Below are 25,836 nucleotides of genomic sequence, written 5' to 3'. Positions count from 1 at the left end.
TTGTGAAGGCAGAACTCTAAATACTTGGTCACAGGCCTCCCTTTACCAGTTCTCCAAAGGCGACAGGCAGTGGTGGTGGAGATGTTGGGGTTATTACTCCCAGAGCTTCCTCTTCCTCTTAAATAGTACCCCAGTCTTAACGAGATAACCTCAAAATAGATCACTAAGTAGTTTAGCAATCCAGAAATAATCTTTCACAAATATCCTATAATGCCTTTACCTGCCCCAAAGCCATCCTATTCTGAGAAGCACTAAACGTACCCTGTCAGCCAAGGTCTTCTTTTTAAAGATGGACAGATTCTTGCTACAGCAGAAAATAAATGTGTTCTCTGCAGGTCATCAAAATAGCCAGGTATTTGGCAAAATAAGTTGCTGTATTCACAGCCTTTTTTTTTTTTTTTTTTTTTTTTTTTAAGAAAACAAACATGAGGTCTGGACTATAAGACCCTTAGGGACCCAGCAATTAGTTGGGATATTTTATCTGAAATATTTGGCCATCAGAATATTGGAAAGGTTATTCTGGGACAGCTGCAGGCACTTCTCATGATGACTTTTTAAAAAGATAATTTAAAAACTTTTAAAGCCTGCCAACCTCAAGTTATGTAATCCATTCGAGCCATGTTGCTAAAGCTGAATCCTAAATAGAACCCATGAAACCAAAAGCTTTGTCCCTCCTGGGGACATTGTCTCTAGAGGATTATTGTAGAATGCTGAGGAAGTCATTTTACCTGAATAAAGGGTTGTGGCATGGTAGAAGTCATGCTGATGCATTGAAGACTCAGTGTTTGAATGACTGATTTGGCCTTCTTCTAGCTTGGAGCTAACAGAGTAGATCTCACACCAGCACTACAGCGTTAAGGTAGAGACAACATGATAATGGCAAAGTAGAATTACCACAACCTCAGCAAGTCAGTACGGTCAGAATCAAGGTTGTTTGCTTGGAAGGAAGTATGTAGAGGAGAGTTAATACTGGCAGTAAAGTGGGTGTGGCCCTCTAGGGTCAGTATTAAGCTAACATTCTTAAGGTGGTCTCACTGGCATCGAAAAGCAGATACTCATTTAAATCAGGCAAACATTTGTAATATCCAGCAATTGTCATCATCTGATTTAGCTACCAAGACCTCCCCTGGAAAGCCTTATGACTCCCTTGCCTGTTTTATGCACAGACATTTCTATCTTCATTTGGGACAATCCCTGAAGAAGACACCAATATCTTGCTTTTATTTTTTGCAGGTGATTTCTCTTGACTTTACCCTGTCTTTGTTTTGATGTCTGTAGAGAGTGCTGAACACTGGCCTGGCCGCAGTTACTTTCTTTTTTAGCCTGGCTTGGCTTGGCTACTGAATAATTTAAGACCTGTTTTGGAACTACGTTTGGGAGTTGGAATGATGTGGAAGTGAAGGTCAGATAAATAACTGTTGTCATGAAGAGACCCAGGCAGAAATGGGTCTGCAGAGGCACAGAGAATGTTCTTCATGGGCCCTGTTCCATTGGTTACAAATGACCCTTTTATTTTCCTTGGAAGGGCTAAAGAAAGTTGTCCCCTGGGAATGTTCTCCCAAATCCAAGGCCCCTTGCTCTTGCAGAAAGATATAAGAGCTTGTAGTCCTGAGGGTTATCTCTTTCCAGGAATTCCTCATTTGGAAAAAGAGATGGTGTTGGAATCCATCTGAGATGCTCACATGTTGGGGTCAGAAGGTAGTGACTGGATGGATGCCGTTTTTCTAGTTTAGATGAATAAAGACTTCCTTTGCTATTGCACTAGCTGAGCCTTTACAATACACAAATCAGATCATGTCCCTTCCCTGCTTAAAGCTCTCTGACGATTCACCATTGATTCCAGAGTCAAGTCCTAGATTTCCATCTGCCATTTTAGCCCTCCATGATCAGCCAGTGCTTGCCTCCCTGGCCTTTCTCCTCAGTGTGGACCCTCCCTACTCATCCTTTATGGCAAGGGGTTGGCATACCACAATCCAAATTTGGCTCTCAAGGACTAAACTATAAGCTAAGAATGGTTTTTACATCTCTGAACAGCCACATATTAAATGATTATGCAAGGAGCTTGCAAGGCAAAAGGGATTCAGTTAAGGGTTTTCTCGGCAGATGAACAGCATGTGAAGCCATACAAGTGTCAAGACTTCATATCAGGAGGAAGTTGTTGTGGGATCATAGAAGGATTTTTCACAGAGAATGGCAAAGTCATATACGCCCCATATGGTAGGAGCAGAAAGGAGAGGGCAGGGTCAACCTGGGAGCAGGGAGACCAGATAGGAGTTAATTTTACTCGTTCAGTTAAGCAGTCATGATATATAAACTAAGGCAAATGTGAGGGTGAGGGGAGGAGGATGAGCACTCAGATTTGAGATTGCTTAATGAATTATTGGTTACAGATGGGCTGTCACTGTGGGGTGGGGGAAAGCTTCGCTCTGGTTCCCTCTCACAGGTGGTTGGTTCTGGTCACTGCGGAGATGATGGAGAAGCACCTGAGCTAGAGAATGCCTTGGAAGTCAAGGTGCTGGCTGGCAGGGAGGATGAGGCATTGGGTCTTTCATTCAAATGTGAATACCTTCAGGCATCACCTCCTCTAGGAAGACTTCAGACCAAGTTAGGGTGCTCCTCTGTTGGAGCATTAGTTAGTCATTCAGAACCTTTACCAAGTAGCTTTTAATTGGTTTATACTTTTCTTTTTTTACCCCACTTAGATGGGATGAACTCATTCAAAGTTGATGTAGTGATTAATTAATCTTTTTTTCCTCAGGGCCGGGCAGCATCCAGTTGCTTAATAAGTGATCATTGAGCTTCACTGAGTAGAGGTGGGGCCTCTTGGGGAAGGTCCGCCAGGGTGATGTGGTGGGCAGAGCAACCGCTGTGTCCTCCAACAGACCTGATTAAAATCTTTCCACTTTCTACCTTTGTGAGTGTTGACAAAAAGGGTCAAACTCTGTAAAACATTTAAAGAGATTTATTCTGAACCAACTATGAGTGACCATGGCCTGTGACACAGCTCTCAGGAGGTCCTGAGAACAAAGGCCTAAGGTGGTCAGGGTGTGGATTGGTTTTATACATTTTAGGGATACATGAGACTTGAATGAAATACATTTAAGAAATACATTGGTTCAGTCCAGAAAGGTGGGACAACTCAAAGTGGGGGTGGAGGGGTGTTGGAGTTAGGGGTTCCAGGTTAAGTTACAGGAAGATTTAAAATGTTTCTAACTGGTAATTAACTAAAAGAGTTATCAATAGAAAGGAATGTCTGGGTTAAGATGTTGTAGAGACCAAAGTTTTATCATGCAGGTTGCAGGCCTCCGAGACAATAGATTTTACATGCTTTTTATCAGACTTAAGGTTGATGTTGATGTTAAACCTGGAGAGACGTAATGAGTTATGTCCCACCCCCACTTTTCTTCATGGCCTGAACCAGTCTTTCAGGTTAAATTTTAAAGCGTCTTGGCCTAGGAGGAAGTCCTTTCAGATGGTTGGAGGGTCTTAGAATTTTATTTTTGGTTTACATGAGTTTTGCCAGATCACTTTATTTTTATATAAAAACTGGCATATTTCATTTTATTGTGCTTTGTTTCACTGTGCTTTCAGATTTTGAGTTTTTGACAAGTTGAAGGTTTGTGGCAACCTCGTGTTGAGCAAATCTATGGGTGCCTTTTTTTCTACAGCACGTGTTCACTTTGTGTCTCTGTGTCACATTTTAGTAATTCTTGTAATATTTCAAACTTTTGGCCAGGTGTGGTAGCTCACTCCTGTAATCCCAGCACTTTGGGAGGACAAAGGCGGATGGATCATCTGAGGTCAGGAGTTTGAGACCAGCCTGGCCAACATGGTGAAACCCCATCTCTACTAAAAATACAAAAATCACCTGGGCTGGTGGCAGGTGCCTGTAATCCCAGCTACTAGGGAGGCTGAGACAGGAGAATCACTTGAACCCAGGAGGTGGAGGTTGCAGTGAGCTGAGGGGTACAGAGCAAGACTCTATCTCAGAACACTTTTGCATTATTTTTGTATCTGTTATGGTTATCTGTCATTCTGTCGCCCCAGAGTAGAGTGCAATGGTGTGAACTCGGCTCACTGCAACTTTTGCTGCCTGGGTTCAAGGGGTTCTCCTGCCTCAGGCTCCCAGGTAGCTGGGATTACAGATGCCTGCCACTGCATCAGTGACCCTTGATATTACTATTGTAATTGGTTTGAGGCACCACAAATTGTGCCCATCTAACAGAGCAAACTTAACAAATAAATGTTGTGTGTGTTCTCACTGCTCCATCACTGGCCATTTTTCTCTCTCTCTCTCCCCTCCTGCCTCTCTATTCCCTGAGACATGACAATATTGAAGTTAGGCCAATAAATACTTCTACAATGGCATCTCAGTGTTCAAAAGTGAAAGGAAAAGTTGCACATCCTTCACTTTAAATCAAAAGCTAGGAATCAATTAAGCTTAGTGAGGAAGGCATATTGAAAGCCGAGATAGGTTGAAAGCTAGGCCTTTTGTGACAAAAAGCCAAGTTGTGAATGCATTGGAAAAGTTATTGAAGGAAATTAAAAGTGCTACTCTAGTTACTACACAAATGACAAGAATGCAAAACAGCTTTATTGCTGATACTGAGAAAGCTTTAATGGTTGGGATATAAAATCAAACTGCTGCAGCGTTCCCTTAAGTCAAAGCCTAATTCAGAGCAACGGCCAAACTCTCTTCTATTCTATGAAAGCTGAGAAAGGTAAGGAGCTGCCGAAGAAAAATATGAAACTAGAAGAGTTTGACTCAAGAGGTTTAAGAAAAGATGCTGTCTTCATAACAAAGGGTGAAACAGCAAGTGCAAATGTAGAAGCTGCAGCAAGTTACCCAGAAGATCCAGCTAAGACAAATTGATGATGGTGGCTCCATTAAACAACATGTTTTCTTTCTTCTTTTTATTTTTTTTCCTTTGAGACTGGGTCTCATTCTGTCGCCCCAGAGTGGAGTGCAATGGTGTGAACTCGGCTCACTGCAACTTTTGCTGCCTGGGTTCAAGGGGTTCTCCTGCCTCAGCCTCCCAGGTAGCTGGGATTACAGATGCCTGCCACTGCATTCAGCTAATTTTTGTAGTTTTAATAGAGACAGGATTTCACCATTTTTGGCCAGGCTGGTCTTGAACTCCTACCTCATAATCCACCTGCCTTGGACTCCCAAAGTGCTGGGATTAGAGGCATGAGCCACCATGTCTGGCCACATTTTCAATGCAGACAAAACAGCCTTCTATTGGAAGAAGGTGCCATTTAGGACTTTCCATAGCTAGAAAGAAGAAGTCAATGCCTGGCTTCAAAACTTCAAAGGACAGGCTGACTCTCTTGTTAGGGATTCAAGCAGCTGGGGACTTTTAAGTTGAAGCCAATGCTCATTTCCCATCCTGAAAAGCCCAGAACCCTTAAGAATTATGCTAAATCTACTCTGCTTTTGCTGTATAAATGGAATGACAAAGCCTGGATGACAGCATTCTATATATACCATGGTTTATTGAATATTTGAAGCCCACTGTTGAGACCTACTGCTTAGAAAAAGATTCCTTTCAAAATATTAAAGCTCATTAAGAATGTACATGATCAACCAAAAGCTCTGATGGAGATGTGTAGAAGATCAATATTTGTTTTTCATGCATGTTAACAGAATATCTGTTCTTTAGCCCATGGATTCAAGAAGTAATTTTGATTTTTAAGTCTTATTGTTTAATAAATATATCATAATGTTATAGCTGCCATAGATGGTGATTCCTCTGATAGAAAAGTTAATCCCAACCTTCACAGATCACTGTGAGGCATTCAAGATTTTAGTGTAATCCCAGCACTTTGGGAGGCCGAGGCGGGTGGATCACGAGGTCAAGAGATCGAGACCATCCTGGTCAACATGGTGAAACCCCGTCTCTACTAAAAATACAAAAAATTAGCTGGGCATGGTGGCGCGTGCCTGTAATCCCAGCTACTCAGGAGGCTGAGGCAGGAGAATTGCCTGAACCCAGGAGGCGGAGGTTGCGGTGAGCCGAGATCGCGCCATTGCATTCCAGCCTGGGTAACAAGAGCGAAACTCTGTGTCAAAAAAAAAAAAAAAAAGAAAAGAAAAGATTTTAGTGGAGGAAGTAACTGTAGATGTGGTGAAAATAGCAAGAGAACTACAATTAGAAGTACAGCCTGAGGATTTGACTGAATCTCATGATAAAATTTCATTATAAAATTTGAACAGAGGAAGAGTTGCTTTTTATGGAGGCGAGGAGAAAGTAATTTATTGAGGTGGAAACTACTCCTGGTGAAGATGCTATGAATATTGTTGAAATGAGAAAAAAAAAATTTAGAATATTAAATAAACTTAGTTGAAAAAGCAGTGACAGGGGTTGAGAGAATTGACTCCAATTTTGAAGGAAGTTAGGAAATTCTACTGTGAGTAAAATGCTATCAAACAGCATTGCATGCTACAGGGAACTCTTTCCTGAAAGGAAGAGTCAATTGAAGCAACAAACTTCATTGTTGTCTTATTTTAATAAATAGCCATAGTCACCTCGATTTTCATCAACCAGCACCCTAATCAGTCAGCAGCCATCCATATTGAGGCAAGATACTCCACCAGCAAAATAATTATGATTCCCTGAAGGCTTAGATGATATTATAATTGGCATTTTGTTTTAGCAATAAAGGATTTTTTAAATTAAGGTATGTACTTTTATTAGACATAATGCTATTGCACATTTAAGAGACCAACAGTATAGTATAAACATAGCTTTTATATGCATTGGGACACTAAAAAAATTTATGTAATTCATTTTATTGTGATCTTTGCTTTATTTCTGTGATCTGGAATAAAACATATAATATTTCCCATATATAAAGAAAATGTACTTTTCCTTCATATTTTTCAGGGCTACCATAAGGATGAAATGGAGGCAGCTTACATGGATAATGGAAAGAACATGGGAGTTTGGAAGTTGGAAGGTCTGGATTCCAATCCTCGGTCTGACACCAGGAGTAATTTTTTCCTGCTCTCATAGCCTCAGTTTGTTCATTTGTAACATGAGGGTGTTGGATTAGATTATGTTCCCCTTCCTTCTGGAATTCTATTAGAATTTATGAAACTAGATGACATGTAGAATTGTCATGCAAATGTAAATCCAGAAGCAAATTTCGATGGTTTGAATATATCCTCCTGAAAGCATGTGTTGGAAACTTAATCCCCAGTGCAACAGTGTTGAAGGGTAGGGCCTAATGGGAGGTGTTTAGGTCATGAGGGCTCCACCCTCATGAATAGATTAATGTCAGTTATTAAAGGAGTTCATGCCAGGAGTTCAATCTCTGGCTTTCCTGCCTTCTCTTCTACCTTCTACCATGGGATGATGTTAACCAGAAGGCCCACACCAGATTCTGGCACCTTGATCTTGGACTTCCCAGCCTCCAGCACTGTGAGAATCTCTTTTCTTTACAAATTACCCAGTCTGTGGTATTCTGTTACAGTAACACAAAACAGACTGAGACATAAGTGACAGAAAAGAGTCATATTTTAGAGTCCAAAAGGGGCTTCACCAGTAAATTGTATATACTTAAAGAGTGGCCTCATGGTGGGTATGATACCACTCACATTCCATCATCAGAGCTGAGGCATTCACTCCCCAGCTGCTGGGAGTGTTGCCTACTAACTATATACGAAAACATCCTTAGCTGAAGGGAGCTGCCTTTCCCAAGGTAGCCCCCTCTGTGGGGGACAGCCTCTATTCAACCACTAGTCAAGTGGTGGGGATAAAAAGTCCCAGCCCTCTCATCTCAGTTTTGGAGATCTCTCAGAGGCATTTCAGCCTCAGAGCTCCCCTGGGTTCTGTTGGAACTACGTCTCAGCTCTCCCGCTTCAACTCCACCCAATTCTGCTTTCTTCACTTCCTCACAGGTATTCTTAGGGCATTTCCAAGAAAACATCTGCACACAAATCCAGGCATTTCTCCTTGGACTTGATCTCTGACTTCTCTCCTGGCTTCTGGACCTCTGTGGACTTGGCTTGGGCACCTCATCGATAGGCCAAGGTGGAAGGCGGCAAAACCTGGGCTCCCTTATGCTCCTCACTCAACAGTTACAGAAATGCAAGTTGGGACCTTTTACGCTAAAGATAACATCTGTGTATCCCATTGTACTTTAAAATAGCAAAGAAGATTTCTCCTCCCAGGAAGACTGTTCTAATAGCTAAAGTCAGACAAAGTAGTAAGTCAGAAGGATTGGTCAGTAAAGCCCCCTCCAAATGGTGCCATGGCAAAAATAAAAACAAAAGACTCTAGGAAAATGAATTATACTTAATGAATCTTAGCTCTATAAGTCAGCAACTGGAAGGTGGGGGCATAAGCTTTCTTTTTCACGGGGCTTGTACCAATTGTCTGAGCCTCACAGTTTGGTCAAATCTCAGCCACAAGTTTTGTTCTGATATCATAAGTCTTGGAATGAAGAAGCTAGAACTTCATTCTGTTCTCCAAGTTCCGAGTACTATAAAGAATACTATAAAGAACTAGAACCTCATTCTGTTCTCCAAGTTCCGAGTACTATAAGAAAAGAAAAAAGAGATCAATGGTTATAATTCTTTGAATAGCTAGATAAATATTGACTAAGAGGGCCTATGAAAAAGAAGCATTCAGATCTGCCCTGAAAAATTAGCTTCCCTTCCTCCCTCCCTCCCCTACTGTTCAGCATCTCTGCTGCAAGAATCTGGCTCCGTTATTTCTCTCAGTGGGAGCTGCCATTTTAATGACTCAGCACAGCACTTTTTCAGCAGGAGATCCTGCCTCAGGTGGCAGATCAGGCCTGGGAGAATTGAGGTCTCATTTAAACTAAGTCAGAAATTTCCCAACTGGTTTTAAAGTGAAATAGATTTGTAAAAATAACAATAATAATTATTTGACAGTGCTGTTATAGCTCCCATATCAAAATTTAATCTTTAAAGTAGAATCCATTCTTTTTCTTTCCCAAGGAAACTAACTCTGTCAGGCATTACCAACCTGAGTTGAAACATTCACCAGCTCAGAGAAACCTCATGTGCTTGAATAAGACAGCAGCAGAACAATTCATTTGAGTTTGAGGTCTTTCTTAAATACTCATTATTGTTCACATATTAGGCATTGTATTTAGATTTTTAAGAGTTATTTGATCTTCTTTATACTTTAAACCTCTGAAAAAAGTATATAGAACCCAAACTTCTTCATTTGGGGGAAATGGTTGATATATTTCTATGTAATTTACATCATTTTTTAAAAAGTTGCCCTCATGAGCATTCATTTCATTTTATAAAATTGGGATATAATTTACATACAATGAAATGCACTAGTCATAATGAGGCTTGCTGTCTTCCTCAGTCCAAGGTCCATCTGGTAAGCTCCTCCCTCCCATTTTCTCAAAGTGCCACCCCGGTCAGCCGTGGCCCATTCTCAAGCCATTCTCCTCTTGGGATCTCCTCTGCATTGGGCCTCTCTAAGATCCCTGCCTATCCTCAAAGGCCTTCTGGTATGCTCTCTGTACTGCTTCATCTGGGCTGAGACCTGCTTGCATCTGAGCCCACAGTATCTTTCATGGCTGCAATGGACTGAATATTTGTGTCCCTCACATTCATATGTTGAAACCCTAACCCCAATGTGATCGTATTTGGAGTTGAGTCCTTTGGGAAGTGATTAGGTCATGAGGGTGGCACTCTCATTAATAGGATTAGTGTCCTTTTAAGAAGAGCCCGGACAGTTAGTTAGCTCTCTTTCCATGTGAGGATACAATGAGAAGTTGATAGTCTGCAAACCAGAAGAGGGCTCTCAGGAGAACCCAACCTTACTGGCACCCTGATGGTAGACTTCCCAGCCTCCAAAACTGTTGAAGTTAATTTCTGTTGTTTATAAACCAGTCTATGGTGCTTTGTCCTAGCCACTGGAGCCGACCAAGCCTCTCAAGAAAAGGTTGCTCCTGCTCTCATACCTTCCACTTCAGGGCCACACCATGGAGCTGGGAACCTTCCTACCTTTCTGCTCACCTGTCCAGAACACTATCTGACTCTTTCCTTATGCATCTTCTTTTAGACAATCCCACTGCTCTTTTCCTAACTCCAGTGATGTTCTTTACTAACCTTTGTGCCACTTTCTTTCAGTCATCAGGGATTTTTGTACCCTATTCACAGACTTCTTCTCCTCCCACATACCTGTCATCTTTTTAAAAGACTTAAAATCCGCAAAGATGAGCTTTTCAACCAACCCCTTTATAGATCCCTAAGCTTGTCCCACTGTCTAGTCTTCTTGATGGCCACTTCTACCCAGAACTATCAGCGTGTGGTATCTCCCTATTGCCCTGGACTTCTGAGGCCCCAGCCCTCTGTCCAACTCACCAGCTCATAAGGCTCATGAGGCTCCTGCAAGCAGCATTTCCCAAACTGGAACTAATATCTGATCTTCCCCACCATCTCTTCAATGGCTTTCCATTGATTTGACTGGGATTTGCAAGTGCTGCCATGCTCTTTCCAACACACCAGTTCTATACCCTAAAGCCAAATTCTCATGTAATATTTTAAATTTTGGACCTTGCATATCCATATCATGGTAAGCTGGCTAGCTTTTAATCAAACCCATTCACTCCTCCTGCTCTGCTCATGCAGTAAGATTACGTTTCTTGCCTTTCTTGCTGTTCGGTGGGGTCATACAATGGCAATCTAGCTGATGGAATATGAGTGGTGGTGTCCCTCTGAGGCCTGGCCCACCAAAATCTCCCACATCTAATCCTTGATGCTCTTCTGCTTTTGCAAACTGGATGCTAACACCAGGATGACCTTGAAAGTCACTTGATGCAGATGGCAAACTCTGCCACCTTGAATCCCTAATTGGAACACAAGCTCATCTCTACCTTCCCGTGCAGACTGCTCCCCTTGACTGAAGAAAAACATACACATTGACCACAAATAAAAAGCAAGCTTTTAACAGAGTTAAGCCACTGAAATTTTAGAATTTGTTACAACAGTTAGTTTTATCTAACAAATACAAATGTGTAAGGAGAAGGAATTCCAAAATGGATCATATTCAAATAGAGTCATCAGGGACCAAGAACTGGGCCACACTGAAGGCAGCAAGCTTTGGGCGAGGCAACAAAGAGACCTGAGGTTCTCTCTTCTTTGTAGTTTTTTTTTTTTTTTTTAATAAAATGTTTTATTCTTTCCAGAATGTTCCATTCATGGAACTGGTGCTATCCCTGTCTCTATGTGTAATGCCAGATAGGAATGAGGGAATGATCCAGAGAAAAGGAGGAATTCAGCAGGGTGAGAGGAGCTAATAATGACCTCCCCTCCCACAATCTAGATGTTCCCCCACCCCCAGCCCCTCAGCCATTCAAGTGGCAGACAAAGTGTTTATGTTCTTTTTGTGGTATGCACCCACGAGGGACCTGTGACATCAGTAAGCAGCTAGGGAGGGAATTTGGAATCCTGGATCCTAGCTGTCTTTTCTTCTGTCATAACTGACCACAGGAATTAGGATGGGAAGTAGAGCACAAGACAGGTAAGAAAGAAAGGTTTAGGGCCAAGGCTGTGAGCAAGGCTCCCAAGCCCCTGGCAGTCTGTTTAATGTGTGAGTGACATGTGGCCCAGGGGACAAACTTGTGGGTGTTTCACCAGTGAAAGATACCACATAGGCCTGAGCATCTGGACCGAAAATCCCCTGACAAACTGGTGTTTCTCTGTGCTTGCTGTAATGGATTGTTCTAGCCATGATGCTAATGAGAGAAACTACTTAAGGACCAAGTCTTCCCCCTTCACCCTGCCTCTGTTTTGTCTAGCATTCCTGCAGTCTGGCATCTTCACTCAGAAACATTATCTCCCCAGATCTTGCAGAGTCCCTAAGTGGTAGTTGTAGCATATCACCTTGGGGAGTTCAAAGCACCTTATGAATATTATCTCATTAAATCCCTCAGCCTTTTCCCCCAGGAGTAAAGCCACACCCCCTCCCCTACTCCAACTCACAATCCCTGCTTCACTGAAACCAGACTCTGAATAATAAATATTGTGATTTATTGCAAGTCATTTAGAAGGAACTGTAAATGGACCCTCAACTTCTCCATCCATCTGAAAGGCACCATCTTAATGTGTATATAGAAGAAATAATGGCTGTTCTGACACCTACTTACCTGGGACACTAGTAATTTATGGTTCTTGGGCAGAGAGTGCCAGATGCCCTTTATTCCCATGGGACAAAGAAATCCCAGAATCCTTATTCTTTCCCTGAATACTGGCATTTCACACCTTCCACTCCTCTCACTCTCCCAGCAATACAGCAGGCATCTGGAAGTATTTGCTGCTCTTTAAATGTACCAATTTTCTTCAGGCTTTCAAAGCTCTGAATAAACTGTTTCCTCTGTCAGAATGCTCCTCTCCACCCCAATCATCCTCTACTTTGTGATCTCCTGTTCATCCTTAAGAACCAGCTCAAATCTCATGTCTTTCATCAAATCTTCTTTGACTTCTACAGGATGAGTTAGTTGATCTTTCCTCTAATCTTCCACAGCTTCAAATAGAAGAGCTACCACTTCTATCAAGCTCTAGTTACATGTGTACATATATATTATCATTTAATTCACATGATAGCCCTCTGAAGTTGGTGATACAATCATAACTAATTTTACTGATAAGAAAAAAAGAGGCTTAAAGAGGTTAATAACTCTCCCAATGTTTCATTGATAATTAGGAGGTAAAGCCAAATTTCAAACCAAGGTCAGACAGCAAAGCCCACAATCTTTTACTTCATAAGCTGCCTCCACATTTTTTTTTTTTTGCTCACTTGTTGACCTCTCTATTAGGCTTGAGCTTCTTAAGTTAAGGGATTATGACCTTCATGCTTCTATCTTTGTACCTAGCACAGTACTTAGTATAAAATAAGCGCTCAGTAAATGTTTGTGGAAAGAATGGGTTAAAGAAAAAATGAATACTAATTTTGTTGCTTCAGATAAATTTGTCTTGTATTTTTAAATTTGGGGGAGCATGTAAGTTGCCATATTTCCCTTCTGATGAAATGTGGAGAAGAGGGGTCCCTATGGAGAGGAGAGGATTATTTCACCAATGAGGCAAATCCAGGAGTCATTAAAATTGGGCTATACACTTGAACTCATGGAAGCTCTTGAAGAGCTCGGCCTCCAGTGGGCTTCCCCATAGAGTAATTGGAATATAAACATAATCTCTGAGCTCATTCATCCTTTTAGCGAATATCAATAGAGTTCTCTCTATGTGGCAAGCATTGGGCTGGGCTTTGGGGAAACAAGAGTTAGCACAAATAGTCATGGTCCTTAAAGTGGACTTTTGTTGTTTGCTTGTCCAGTATCTCTTCTGCTAACAGAACCACTATTTTTTCTTGGGAAAATATTCTTCCTGTTCTCAGTGTGTTTTAGGTTGGGCAATTTCCGGTTCTTGGCTGTGAGTTAGGGCACTGGGCCAGGCACGACCAGTCACTGTGTTGTGTCCTCTTTATCCACAGTGATTGGCTTAGGAATGGTCATGTGGCTCAAGTTCGGCAAACGATTGTCAGTGATGAGTTTTTGACTGGAACTATAACATGCATCAGGTCTCAACGGGTTCATTGAGAATACATTCTGAGAAATGTGTCCTTAGGCAATTTCATCCTTGTATGAATATCACAGAATGTACTCACACAAACCTAGATGGGATAGCCTACTACACACCTAGGCTGTATAGTATAGCCTATTTCTCCTAGGCTACAAACCTGTAGAGCATGTCACTGTACAAAATACTGTAGGCAATTGTAACACAATGGTAAGTATTTGTGTATCTAAACATAGAAAAAGTGCAGTAAAATATTGTATAATCTTACGGGACCACCATTGTACATGTGGTCCATTGTTGTTTGAAATGTTGTTATGTAATGCATAACTGTGTTAGAAACGTGAATCTTTATTTCTTCTGGTTAAATATAAACGTGGAATTACTGAAAGAGAATCAAATCAATTCAAAGGAAATCAGAGCTGAGATTTTGAGGGAGCAAGTGTAGACTGATGGCATAATTTCAGGTTTTAGAAATGGCCACATCTAAAGCAAGCAGAAGCCCTGGATTTCCCATTCACATGAGCCAATACAATTCCCTTTTTTCCTAAGCCATTTTAAGATGGATTTCTTTCACTTGCAATGAAATGAGACCTAAATAACAATAGCATTGGCTCTTGGAAGTGGGGTTTTATAAGTGACATCCTAAAATGTAGAACTGGCTGAATCACAATAGGTTGCAGAACAGCAAGTCTGTTCTTGGCTGGGAAGTCAGCTGGGTTGAACTGTCTTATGTAATATCTTAAGGCTCAAACCATGTTCTAGAGATAGAAAATATAATTATATTGGAAAGAACGGTCCATTTCTTATGGCGTTCAGTAATGTCCTATAAGGAAGAAGCAAGCTTAATGGGAAGAAAAGAGAGCCTCTCTCAGAGAAGCCCACCCTGTATCAGTCAGCAGTCCAGAATGGCAGAGAGGAGTACTGTGAGTTGGAAAAGCTAAATTCTCTATCCCAGGATAAACTTAACATAAATGAAGTGAAGGGAGGCTAAACACAAAGGGAGGAGATTAGAACCTGGAGGCAGCATGATATCCAACCCTTCCAAACATCATCTTTCTTTTGTAGCATAAAAAGTCATTCTCTGGGATGCAATGGGAAGCAAAAGGAATTTCAGTCTTGCCTCCCTGCCTCAGTGCATCATTAGCATAGTAGATGGAAGAAGAAGGCCTGCTGCCAAGGGACAGAAGCTTCCAGATGGTGGTTGAGATTCAAGGACCCATCTTTCTGACTTTGGATTTGACCAAATGCAAATCAAGTGTTATTTAAGAAAGCTGTAATGCCTGAAAAACACAAAACCTGACAAATGATAATCTGCAACACAGTGATCAATAATTGGGGCAGTCCCAGGCTCATGAACTCACGAAGAGAAAGCAAGTAGCCATGGGAAGGGAAGCCTCTTGTTGTCCCGCTTAGTTATGGCTACAGGAGCAATAGACAAGGAATTTCCCTGAAGGGAAGACAGATGGGTTGACCAAGGAATACCTTTCATCACAGGGCAGAGATGCCCTGGTCATTCCTACCCTCCATGCTCTTATCCCCATGGTAGATGCTATACACTAATGATTACAATATATTTTTTCTCCTTTGTTCAAGAGGGAGTTTTTAGTTGTAGTTATCTTTTTCTTTCTCACTGTGTATCATGTATTTTGGGGAGGAGTGAGTGAATTTGTCATTTACCATGAGTTTCTAGACACAAGAAACTTTATCCACAGCAAAATAAGATTTTCATTGCAGAAATCCTGTCTTTGAAGAGAAATGCAGTCAACTAGTGAAGATTGTATAGATACTATGAGCACTGGCTCTGGAATCAGATTGCTTGTGTTGGTATCCCAAGTCCACTACTTAACTTGCATAACTGAGCAACTAGTAACACTCCACTGTGCCTCTGTTTCTTCATATGTAAACCTGGAATAAAACAGTACTATCTTTTTTTTAAAATAATTTTGTGAGGATGAAATAAGTCAATACATGTAAAGCAATTGTAGCAACTGGCATAAATTAAGAGCTTAATAAGTGTTAGTTATTTTTATTATTTATATGGACTTCCCTTTAGAAATGTATGAGTGTGTTTTCAGTTTTAGATGGAATATTTGTATCATGTTAGGTGGGGGAATTTTGGAAACTGTATGTACATATGTTGGGCAATGGAGTTGTCTGAATGAATACTGTATTTTTCTTCTGGTAACTGAATACATTTTTTCCTTAAAGAATCATTTCTGTGGTAGATGTGGGTTGGATAAAGATTATCACCTTGGCCCCTCTAATATGGGGCTAAGAGTACATACTGCACAGAATTGGTAGTATTAAATGTAACATTCGAAGGCACTAGAACAATGCTGAACACATAATAGTGAGTCCAAAGTCTCAGGACTCTTCATTGATGCTGCCTATACTATTAGACCCTGGAACTCAACAATGGCAAAAGAAATAAAAGATTCAGGGACCCCTCTCCCCAACACCCTTACCTGCTGCTTGACTCCTGATCTATTACTTCCTGAAATGGGCTGTTCTGATAAATGTCTATTAATTTGGTGCAGGGAATGCGTAAGGGGAGAGAGTCAAGTGGATCACTTTGAGCCTAATACAGCCTAATTACCCACATTCTGGTCTTACCAGGAAGGCTCCCAATGTCCCTTCTGTGCCTGTTCAGTGTGTGCCCTTGCCTACAATGTCCTCCCTCCTCTCCTTCCTCTACACAGAGTTTAAACCACTTTTTAACTTCAAACCCAACTCATTCCTTCCCTCCTCTCCAGCCACCTGCACCTCACTTTGTCTTGGCCAATGCAATATTTTTTGCTCTTTCAAGTCTCTAGAAGCAGAGTCAGCAAATTATGACCCATGAGACAAATCCTGCCTTTCCCACATGTTTTTGTAAATAAAGTTCTAAAATGCCCATTCATTTATGTATTCTCTGCGGTTGCTTTCAGGTTATAATGCAGTTGAATAATTGCCACAGAGATTCTATGGCCAATAAAGTTGACAACATTTAATATTTTGCTCCTTACAGAAAAAGTCTGCAAGCCCCAGCTCTAGAATGTAGGCATGACCTAGGAGCTCATTAGAAATGCAGAATCTCAGGACAACCTCAGACCAACAGGTGATTTTTATGCACATTGAAATTTGGGAAAGTGCGTTGAAGCCCTTTTAGGGCAACAGGGAATCCTGTCTCACATTCACAGCACTTAGCCCACTTCAGGATATGCATGAGGGTCTCAGCTGGTGCAAGCTGATTGAATGGATACATAGGAAAGTCCTGGGCCTAGACAGTGATTCTCAGAGTGTGGTCCTCAGATCCCCCCAGCATCCACAGCACCTCTGAACTTGTTAGAAATGCAAATTCTAGGGTCCACTTCAGACCAAGTGAATTAGAGACTCTGCAGGTGAAGCTCAGCCATTTGGGTTTAATGAGCCCTCCAGGTGATTCAAATGCAAGTTACATAGAGCTCCAGAGATTGACTAATTTGGTTTAGGGTAGGAGCCTGTTACTGAGATATAGTACATATAATCTCCCAGGTGAATGTAATTTTTAGCCGGGTTTAAGAACCTCAGGTTTAGATCCTCTCATCCAAAAAATGATTTATTGTGCACTTACTATGTGGACATATATCTGTATCTATACATGGTGTGGGCATATATCTGTATCTATATTAATCTCTGTCCCCAAAACAATCACCTAATAGAGGCATCATGTAAATCAATAAATTTCATTCAGTGTAATGTCTGCTATAGCAGAAGTGGCCTGGCACCAAAGGAGGAGGGTGATAAACTCACTTAAAAGGTCACATTGGCTTCCAGAAGGAGAAAATATTTGAGCTGAGTTTTAAAGGATGAACAGGACTTCCCAGGGAATTTCAGACAAAGGGAAGAGCATGTGCAAAGGCACCCGGGCACAGAACAGGAACACATGAAATTGCACTGTCAGAAAATTGCAAGAAGCTTGATGTGGCAGTGCTGACTCTGAAACTGGAAAGGTAGCTGAAGAAGTTCCCAACCTACAGGGAGAAGTCTAATGAGGTGGACTTAAATAGTCTTTAGTCCACGGAGCCTTTGTGCCAAGGTTGGCTAGAATCCATCTGTATCTCATTGCCTAGTGGAGAATGGCCACATAGGGAGAAATTCAGGTGCAGACAGAATGCTCTGGAGGAAGAAGGAGACCCAGTCGCTGAAGTTCCCAGGCATTCCACTTGGTCCCCACTGTCTTTGAAGGGAAAGCAGATTTCAATGAGCAGGAACTGTAGCATCTCTACATCCAGGTAGCCACACCCACAGGCACACCTGGGCTGAGAGGAGCTGGACCGACTTTTCCTAGGAATAAACACCCGCTATCTGCCCCCACCCAAGCCAAGACTCCCTCCTCAGCTGGTGGGTCCGACAGACAGATGGGGCTGGCGGGGCCGCCCTAGTCGTGCAGCCGGGGAGCGGATGTGCCAACACACAGCTGCTGACTTTCTCCCCCCCTCACATTAAAACTGGAACATTTTGCACTTTTCTTCTCCAACTCTTTCAAAGCAAGTCATTTTCCTCCTCTGGAAGGACGCCCATTGTTCCTTTGACATTAAAGATAGGTCTTCACTGTTTTCTCTTAAGGCAGCAATTGGTGAAGTTAAGATGTATTATGGGGACTTGTCAGAAGGATACGACATTATACAAAGGAATGATGTGAAACAAAAATTGCTCTCTTCAACCTTCCAACCTCTCCCGCATACAGATTTCAAGCCATTTTTCTGCCCTCGTGTGTTCCCGGCACAGCTGGGAATTGGGGGTAATTGAAGAGATGGAGTTTGTGGTTCTCTGCTGATGGCCCCTCTGGCTGCCGGGGAAGCAAGGTGGAACAGGAAATTATTCAGTGGACAGTGCAGGAGGGGAGAGGGAGGAGTCAGGGGATGGGAGACTCAGGAGGAAAACCTCACACATGTTTTTCTTAGGAATTTCTTAGGAATGCTTACTTCAGGTTCTCAGGGTTGCAGGACGGTTGGTTAGTTTTAAAAAGCGAAAGGTCTTCTCTTTCCCACAGTGAATTCAGAGTTGATTTCCCAGTGACTTTTACTCAGGATGACACGGTTAAATATTACTACTGAAAAGTGGTTCTATCTCAATTTTGAGCGGAGGGTCGAGCCAGAGTCACAATTTTCTCCTTCGTTCATTAATTTGATTGGGCTCTGGTCCCCACTCATCACTTACGAAACGTGTCACCTTAGGTAAATTAACATCCCCCTGCCTTGGTTTCCTCATTTATAAAATGGGAATGAGAATTAGAGTTTCCTTATAGGGCTGTTACATGGGTTAAGTGATACAATGCCCATAATTAGTATGGTGCCTGGCAGTGTAAGTCCTCAGTAAATGTTTGGCACATGTTATTATTTTCATCATTATTAGTCCACAGACATTTATTAAGTGCCACTGATACTGACTTGTGCTCTGGACAGATGGAGATGAACAAAATGGGAAGTTGCTGGTGTTCCACCGGGAGAGGCAATGATGGTTCAGGGTTGGTGGTAAACTCTGGGAAAGAGGAGTCACAGGCTGCTATGGCAGGCAAGGGAGGGGTACCTGCCCTAATCCAGTGGTCAGGAAGGGCTTCTGGAGGAGGTGGCTCCTGAGGGAGACTTGAAGGATGAACAGTGGAAAAGGAGACAGTGTTAAGTGCAGAAGTCAGCAAAGTCTCTTCCTGCCAGAGAGAACAGCATGTGCAGATATCAAAAGACACTGAAGCTTTCCCAGAACTGTGTGCAGGTCTAAGTGCCTGGAGCACAGATAGAACTGTTTGATGGGGAGTTGTAGGGGATGTGGCTGGAAAGGATCGTCTCGCCCCCTCAGGAAGTGCTTTGGGCAGGAGATAAAAGGCTGGGATTTTACCCTGAAGCAATAGGGAAATACTTCACGGTTTTCAGTAGGCATGTGGCATGGCTGCTGGGAGGAAAGCACCTTGGGTGGATAGGAACCTGGTCAGAAAGACACTAAAGGGATCCATCAGGGCCCTGAAGAGAAAGAACTGGGACAGAGGCCATGTAGATGGGGACCTGGGGGTGCTCCTGGGGAAGTCGGAAGCTAGAATATCTGGCATTTGGTAATAACCTGATGCAGGAGGGGTTGAGGAAGCATCCCCCACATAAACCACCAGCTCTCTGCCTTCAGTGACTCATGAGTGGTCCTTCACAGAGATGGGACACCAGGAGTAGCCAGTGAAGACTCTGATCCATTACAGACATGCTGCATTTGAGGTGCCTTGTGAAGTAGCCGGGGTGAATGCTATCAAGAGGCTCAGGGATCTCGGGAGCCCTGGGTAGGTGATGTGTATTATCCATGCAGAGGGAGCAGTTGAAGCCATGGGGTGAATGAGGTCACTCAGGGCAAGGAAAATGCCAAAAGAAGGTGGTTGAACACAAAGTCCTGGGGAGAGCAAAATTAAAGAGATAGAATGAGGCACAGAAGTCAGTTAGGAGACTTAATTAAAAGAAGAGGCCAGAGTGGTATGGAAGGAGAACCAGGAGAAAAGGGATATTATGGAGAATCATGAATAAGGAGCAGTCACAGGCGTTGGTGGCCACTGAGAAACCAATTGAGGTAAGCATCTGTAAGTGGCTCCTGGATTTACAGCGAAGGCAGGTTGTCAGCGATGGAGGCAAGGAGAGAGCCAGTTGTGGTGACGACATAAGTTGAGGATGGAAGATGGATACTGATGAGGCAGGGTTTGCCATTAAAAACCTTGGCAGTCAGAGAAGCTGCAATAGAACCTCGTGCTTTTCAAGCTCTGCAGGTGCCTGTGGAGTGTGTTATAAACACATCCACACAGGCCCTTACCAGATCTGAACCAGAGTCTTCAGAGGCGGAATCTGAGAACTGACCCTTGGAAAAGGCTGCCTCGATGATTCTGCTGTGAGAATTCCAAATACCTGGGATTAGGGCATAAACACTGGGGTTAGCAGCAGAAACGTTGCATCTAAATCTAGCACCAGCCCATGTGAGTTGGAAACCACATAAGTGGGGCATAGATTTGACTACAGACCAATGGTAATTTGCTATCTATGTGAGTGGGCAAATCATTCGCTTCTTCCATACCCAGCCTTCTCATCTACAAGACAAGGAGAGTACTAGCCCTCTCTGGGTTATTGTAGGTGTTGGTGAAAAAATCTACAACTGAAAGCACTCATTATTGCTTTATTAATATTGTTGTTAGCTGCGTGACCTTGGGCTAATTTTACAACCTTTCTGGACTCTCATTTCCTCATTTGTATAACAGAAGCAGTTGTTTCTTACTCAGCAGATATTAGAAGACCAAATCAATAATGCATGGGAAAGTCCCTGACATACAGCAGGTGCTCAGTGAATACTAATGTTGTGCATTAGTGCAGAGGTTACCCTCAGAGATGGTCACTAGTTAGGAAGACTATCTGCAGTGGCAGCTCAAGTCGGCCCTCTGCCTCCCCAGCTCCTAGCAGGGACTGTGACCCTGAGGGTCCTGCAGGTGAGCCACAGAAATCTGGATGGCTAGTTCTGGTCACAGGCTTTGCAGAAGCAGTGAAGAGGATGGGGCCAGCTGCCAACTATTAACCATCCCAGTCTGGGGTCTTAAAAAATTGCTGTTACCCCTTCTAGACTACAGAGTAGCCTCTGGTTCCATGGGAGATAGGTGACCCAAGGACAGGGTCCTCTACGTACCTAAAGGCCTTGGGAAACAAGGAAAAGGCTGAGAATTGAGATGTTCACACCAGCAGGAAAGAACTAGCCCAATGCCCTGGATTTTCCTCATGGCTATTGCACAGTCAGAGACTGAGAGCTACCGTGCAACATGGGAAGATTGATAGCCCACTCTTCTCAGGCCCAGTGGGAAGTAGACAGAAGGAAGGATGGACAGGGGAGTGGTGCTGAGGCCAGCTTTCTGCCTTCTAGCTGCTCTGGGGACACTGTTCTTTCTGTTTTGTTTAGGGCTGCAGTTGGAAAGTTGGGCTCCTTTGGGATCTCTGCTACAGATGGCAATATGACAATGAGCAGTATTCATTCAGCACCTTACAACTTACAAAGCGCTTTCACCCAAGCTGGATCATTTGATCTTTTTAACCACACAATACAGGAGGCCCAGCAGGAAATGGCTGTCTCCATTTTACAGATGAGGAAATAGTAGCTTTGAAAGACTGACTTAGGCCTCAGGATTGGTGTGTGCCAGGGCCTGGATTCAAATTCAAAATCATCTGGCTCCACAGCTAGTGCTCTTTCTACTAGCCAGAAGTTGCTTTAAATATGGTAGCCCTGGACTGAGAGACAGGAGAGCTGGTTTCTTTTCAAGACTTGGCCCCAGCCTTGCTCTATGGTCCGTGACAAGCCACTTAACTGCTCTGGGGCTTGAGTTAGCCATGCTAACAATACAGATCTTGGAACAGAAAATTGGAAAGATTCCTTCCAACTGGACTGTCTCGCTGTATTAATGCTGACAGTGCTCTTAGCCACCAGTTGTTCCAGACTCAACCTCTGAAATGCTAACTTCTGAAGGGATCCTCTAGACTCCACCCAGCACTCCAGGGAAACATCCCCTGCTGGAGAGCTCTTTATTCCTACCTGAAAGCCATGATGAAGAACAGAGTTGATTCGGAAAGGGGGAATTCCACAGACATCAAAAATCACCAGCAGGGTGGTGCCATCCTTTTTGCCAGTTCCTGGTGTCTGTGCCCAGCTGCTCCCCCAAGCATGACACCAAGCCTGGCTCTCTCTGCCCCTTTAGGGCCCTTCTGTAGCATCTGCAGAAGGTTTTAGGCTGAATAGGTCTCCCTTACTTTTCTGATTGGCTTGTGTGTCCCTAGGGTCTGTACAAAAGCAGCAGCTCAGCAGGACCTCAGCATGGTTTGTGAAATAAATTGGTAACAGAATTATCCATCACTCTGTGGCTTTATGTCCACTTAGGCTCTGCTGAGTGGCATCTTCACTTCCCAGAAGGACCTGCTGTTTTCCTCCTGAGCATCAATTTTTCCTTGGGAGCCAAACTTTGATTTCTATAGTTTACAATCACAGAAAAAGCAAAAGAAAAATGTTAAAATTAATGAAGCCCTTCTCTCCTAGAGCTCACCTAGGCAGGCTCTTGGCTGGGTGGAAGGATGGAGGTTAACTTTCTTTGCACTTGGGGAGAGCATATCTGGGGCCCGGTGGTCTGACCAGCTCTGCCAAGCAGAAGGAAGGCTGGACTTCCCTGGGGTCCAGACCTTGGCCTAAAGGCCTCTTCCTTTATTTTGCTTTGGTTTCTTTGAACTTTTGGCTCAATACACAGATTATGGAGAGGGGTCTAAGGAACAAATCCTCTCCAGTTTCGCATGGATTATTCTGGAATTAGGCCGCTGCTATCAATTTTATTTGGTGATCCCAGTTGGATCTCCAAATTATACCTGTAATTTGGTGCACTCTGTGTATTGCAGTCTGTCAGAGAAATCCTATAATTATTTTTTAAGTGACAAAGTTTTAAGGAACAGCTAAATAAATGTAGCTAAATTTAGTGCACTGTCTGTACAATGAAATGTGGCAGGAGGCAGAGATATGATCAGTGGCTGGTAGAAAGAGAATTTTGTTACTATCCAAAAGGTGGCAGCAAAAATTACCTCAATTAACTTAACAAGAAGCCCGTTCTACTCTGCCAGCCTGCCCGGGAACCCTGGCATGCACCTTTTTCCTTTTCTGCCAGGATTCCAGGCCTTCCTCACCAAGATGTCCCTGGCTCCATCTGCTGCTCCCGTCTGAGGCTGATCCCCTTGCCCTAGTCACGTCCTGCCTCCTCCCTGAGATACTCCAGCCCAGCATTCCAGAAGGAGCAGTGTCAAGAGTTCATATCTCCAAGAAACCTCAGTGCAGATCAGCACCTAACAGGGAGGCCAGAGAGACAAAGCAAGGGCCCATTTCTGCCCTCTACTTACTCCATAGAAAACAAGAGATTTTCTACAAACCCAAAAGTGTATGATCGTGGAAGAAAACATGATCCATACCTTATATAGCTGTTCATTTAAGCTTTTGATTATTTTGTTTTTGTTTTTTGAGATGGAGTCTCGCTCTGTCACCCAGACTGGAGTGCAGAGGCATGACAGCTCACTGCAACCTCCTCCTCCTGGGTTCAAGTGATTCTTCTACCTCAGCCTCCCAAGTAGCTGAGATTACAGGTGCCTGCCACCATACCTGGCTAATTTTTGTATCTTTAGTCGAGATGGGGTTTCGCCATGTTGGCCAGGCTGGTCTGGAACTCCTGACTTCAAGTGATCTGCCCACTTTGGCCTCTCAAAGTCCTGGGATTACTGGCAATGAGCCATCCCGCCCAGCTTACGCTTTTCATTTTGAGAATATACTCTGTGCTGGATCTTTAGAATGACTTAGATGACTGAATGGATTCATTAAGAAAATATTGTGCTTTTTCTATGTGTTACATGCCCTTCTAGATTCTGGGTTTACAGCAGTGTACGAAAGGGGAGTACTTGCCTACATGTAACTAACATTCTACTGGGGACACTAAATAAGATAAATGGAAAAGCTATGTGCTTGATTATAAAATTATGTGCTTCAGAAGTACAAAGGAGAAAGATAAAACAAGATAAAGGGCATGAACTGCAGAGGAGGCTGTGACAGTTTTAGATAGTGTGGCCAGGGCCAACCTTGCTGAGAAGGACAAGGACATGAAGGTGGTAAGGAGGCAGCCCTGTACTGTATGAATAGACCCCGAAGAGGGAAATGTGAAGTGGGTTGTTGGAGAAACAGAATAAGAACTGCAGCTTCCTGCTTAAGAAGGTCAGGGGGAATTGGAGAAGAGAGATATGTTTAAAAACTAATTACTATTCTAAGTTCATTGTAGCTGTTTAGGCCAGGGATCAGCATGCTATGTGTTTTTGTACAGCCTGTGAGCTAAGATTGGTTTTTACATTTTTAAATGGTTGGGAAAAAAATCAAAAGAAGACTATTTTGTGACACATGAAAACTATATGAAATTCAAATTTCAGAGTCCATAAATAAAGTTTTATTGGAACAAGGCCATGCTCATTCATTTATATATTTTCTATGGCTGCTTTTGTGCTATAATGGCAGAGTTGAGTAGTTATGATAGGGAGCATATGGCCTGCAAAGCCTAAAATATTTACTATTTGGCCCTTTACAGAAAACATTCACCAACTCCTGCTCTAGGCAATACGAGAGAGTGGTTAGACTTTGGTTTTGGGGTCAGGAGCCCCTGATTCCAGGTTTGGGTAGGGCCACCACTTGGCGGTTGTAAGGCTTTGGGCAAACGTCTACTCTGTGACTTTTCCTCATTTCTGAGATAGGGACAAAAGTACTGTATTATTACTCCATTTAATGGTGCTATAAAGGAATACCCCAGGCTGGACCATTTATAAAGAGGTTTATTTGGCTCATGGTTCTGAAGGCTATACAAGATGTATAGTGCCGGTATGTCCTTCTGGTGAGGGCCTCAGGAAACTTTCAATCATAGCAGAAGGCGAAGGGGGAGCAGGTCTGTCACGTGGCAAGAGAGGAGCAAGAGAGGGGAGGGGGTGCCAGACTCTTCTTAACAATAAGATTTTACATAAACGAATAGAGCAAGAACTCACTCATTACCTGTTACCACCAGGAGAGCACCAAGCCATTCGTGAGCGATCTGCCCTGGTGACCCAGACACCTCCTACTCAGTCCTACCTCCAACACTGAGGATCACATTTTAACCCGAGATTTGGAGGGAACAAATATTCAAACCGTATCAATTACCTACCCTCTTAGGATAAGAGAATTGAATGAAATAAAAAATATGAAGCACATAGTAAAGGCTTAATATCTGTAGTCATCATAATGATTATACATAGTAAAGTATGAAGGTAGGATAAAGGGATTTATGGAGTGAGGAATGTTTGTAGCCTTCTGAAAATTCATATATTGGAGCCCTAACTCCTAATATGATGTTATTTGCAGGTGAGGCCTTTGGAGGTTGATTAGATTTAAATGAGATAGTGAGGGTAGAGTCCTCATAGATGCATGCCCTTATAAAGAGAGACCAGAGAGCTTTCTCTCTCTCTGACCACCATGTGGGGACACAGAGAGGAGGCAGCCACCTGCAGCCCAGGAAGAGAGCCCTCACTGGAACGTGACCATGCTGGCACCCTAATTTTGGACCTCTAGCCTCCCAGAATTGTGAGAAACGAGTGTCTGTTGTTTACACCACCCAGTTCATGGTGTTTTGTTTATGGCATCCTGAACAGACTAATGCAAGGTAGGAGCAACTGTCTTTACCTGGGTAAGTCAAAGAAGTGGTTGCTGCGGAT

At 42.9% G+C, this 25,836-nt stretch overlaps 1 long non-coding RNA gene across 1 annotated transcript; it reads right to left on the bottom strand.

Moving 5' to 3' along the window:
- Positions 1–4,440: 4,440 nt before the first annotated feature.
- On the bottom strand, positions 4,441–25,236 carry LOC116524812. Its single transcript, XR_004257495.1, has 3 exons — positions 25,226–25,236; positions 17,916–17,921; positions 4,441–4,554 (listed from the first exon to the last, which is right to left on the bottom strand). It is a non-coding gene; the product is annotated as an uncharacterized LOC116524812 (long non-coding RNA).
- Positions 25,237–25,836: the final 600 nt, after the last annotated feature.

Source organism: Sapajus apella, unplaced genomic scaffold (assembly GCF_009761245.1).
Source record: "Sapajus apella isolate SASKATOON/1434 unplaced genomic scaffold, GSC_monkey_1.0 scaffold46, whole genome shotgun sequence".
NCBI lineage: Eukaryota > Metazoa > Chordata > Mammalia > Primates > Cebidae > Sapajus > Sapajus apella.
This window is presented reverse-complemented; position numbering and strand designations above follow the sequence as displayed.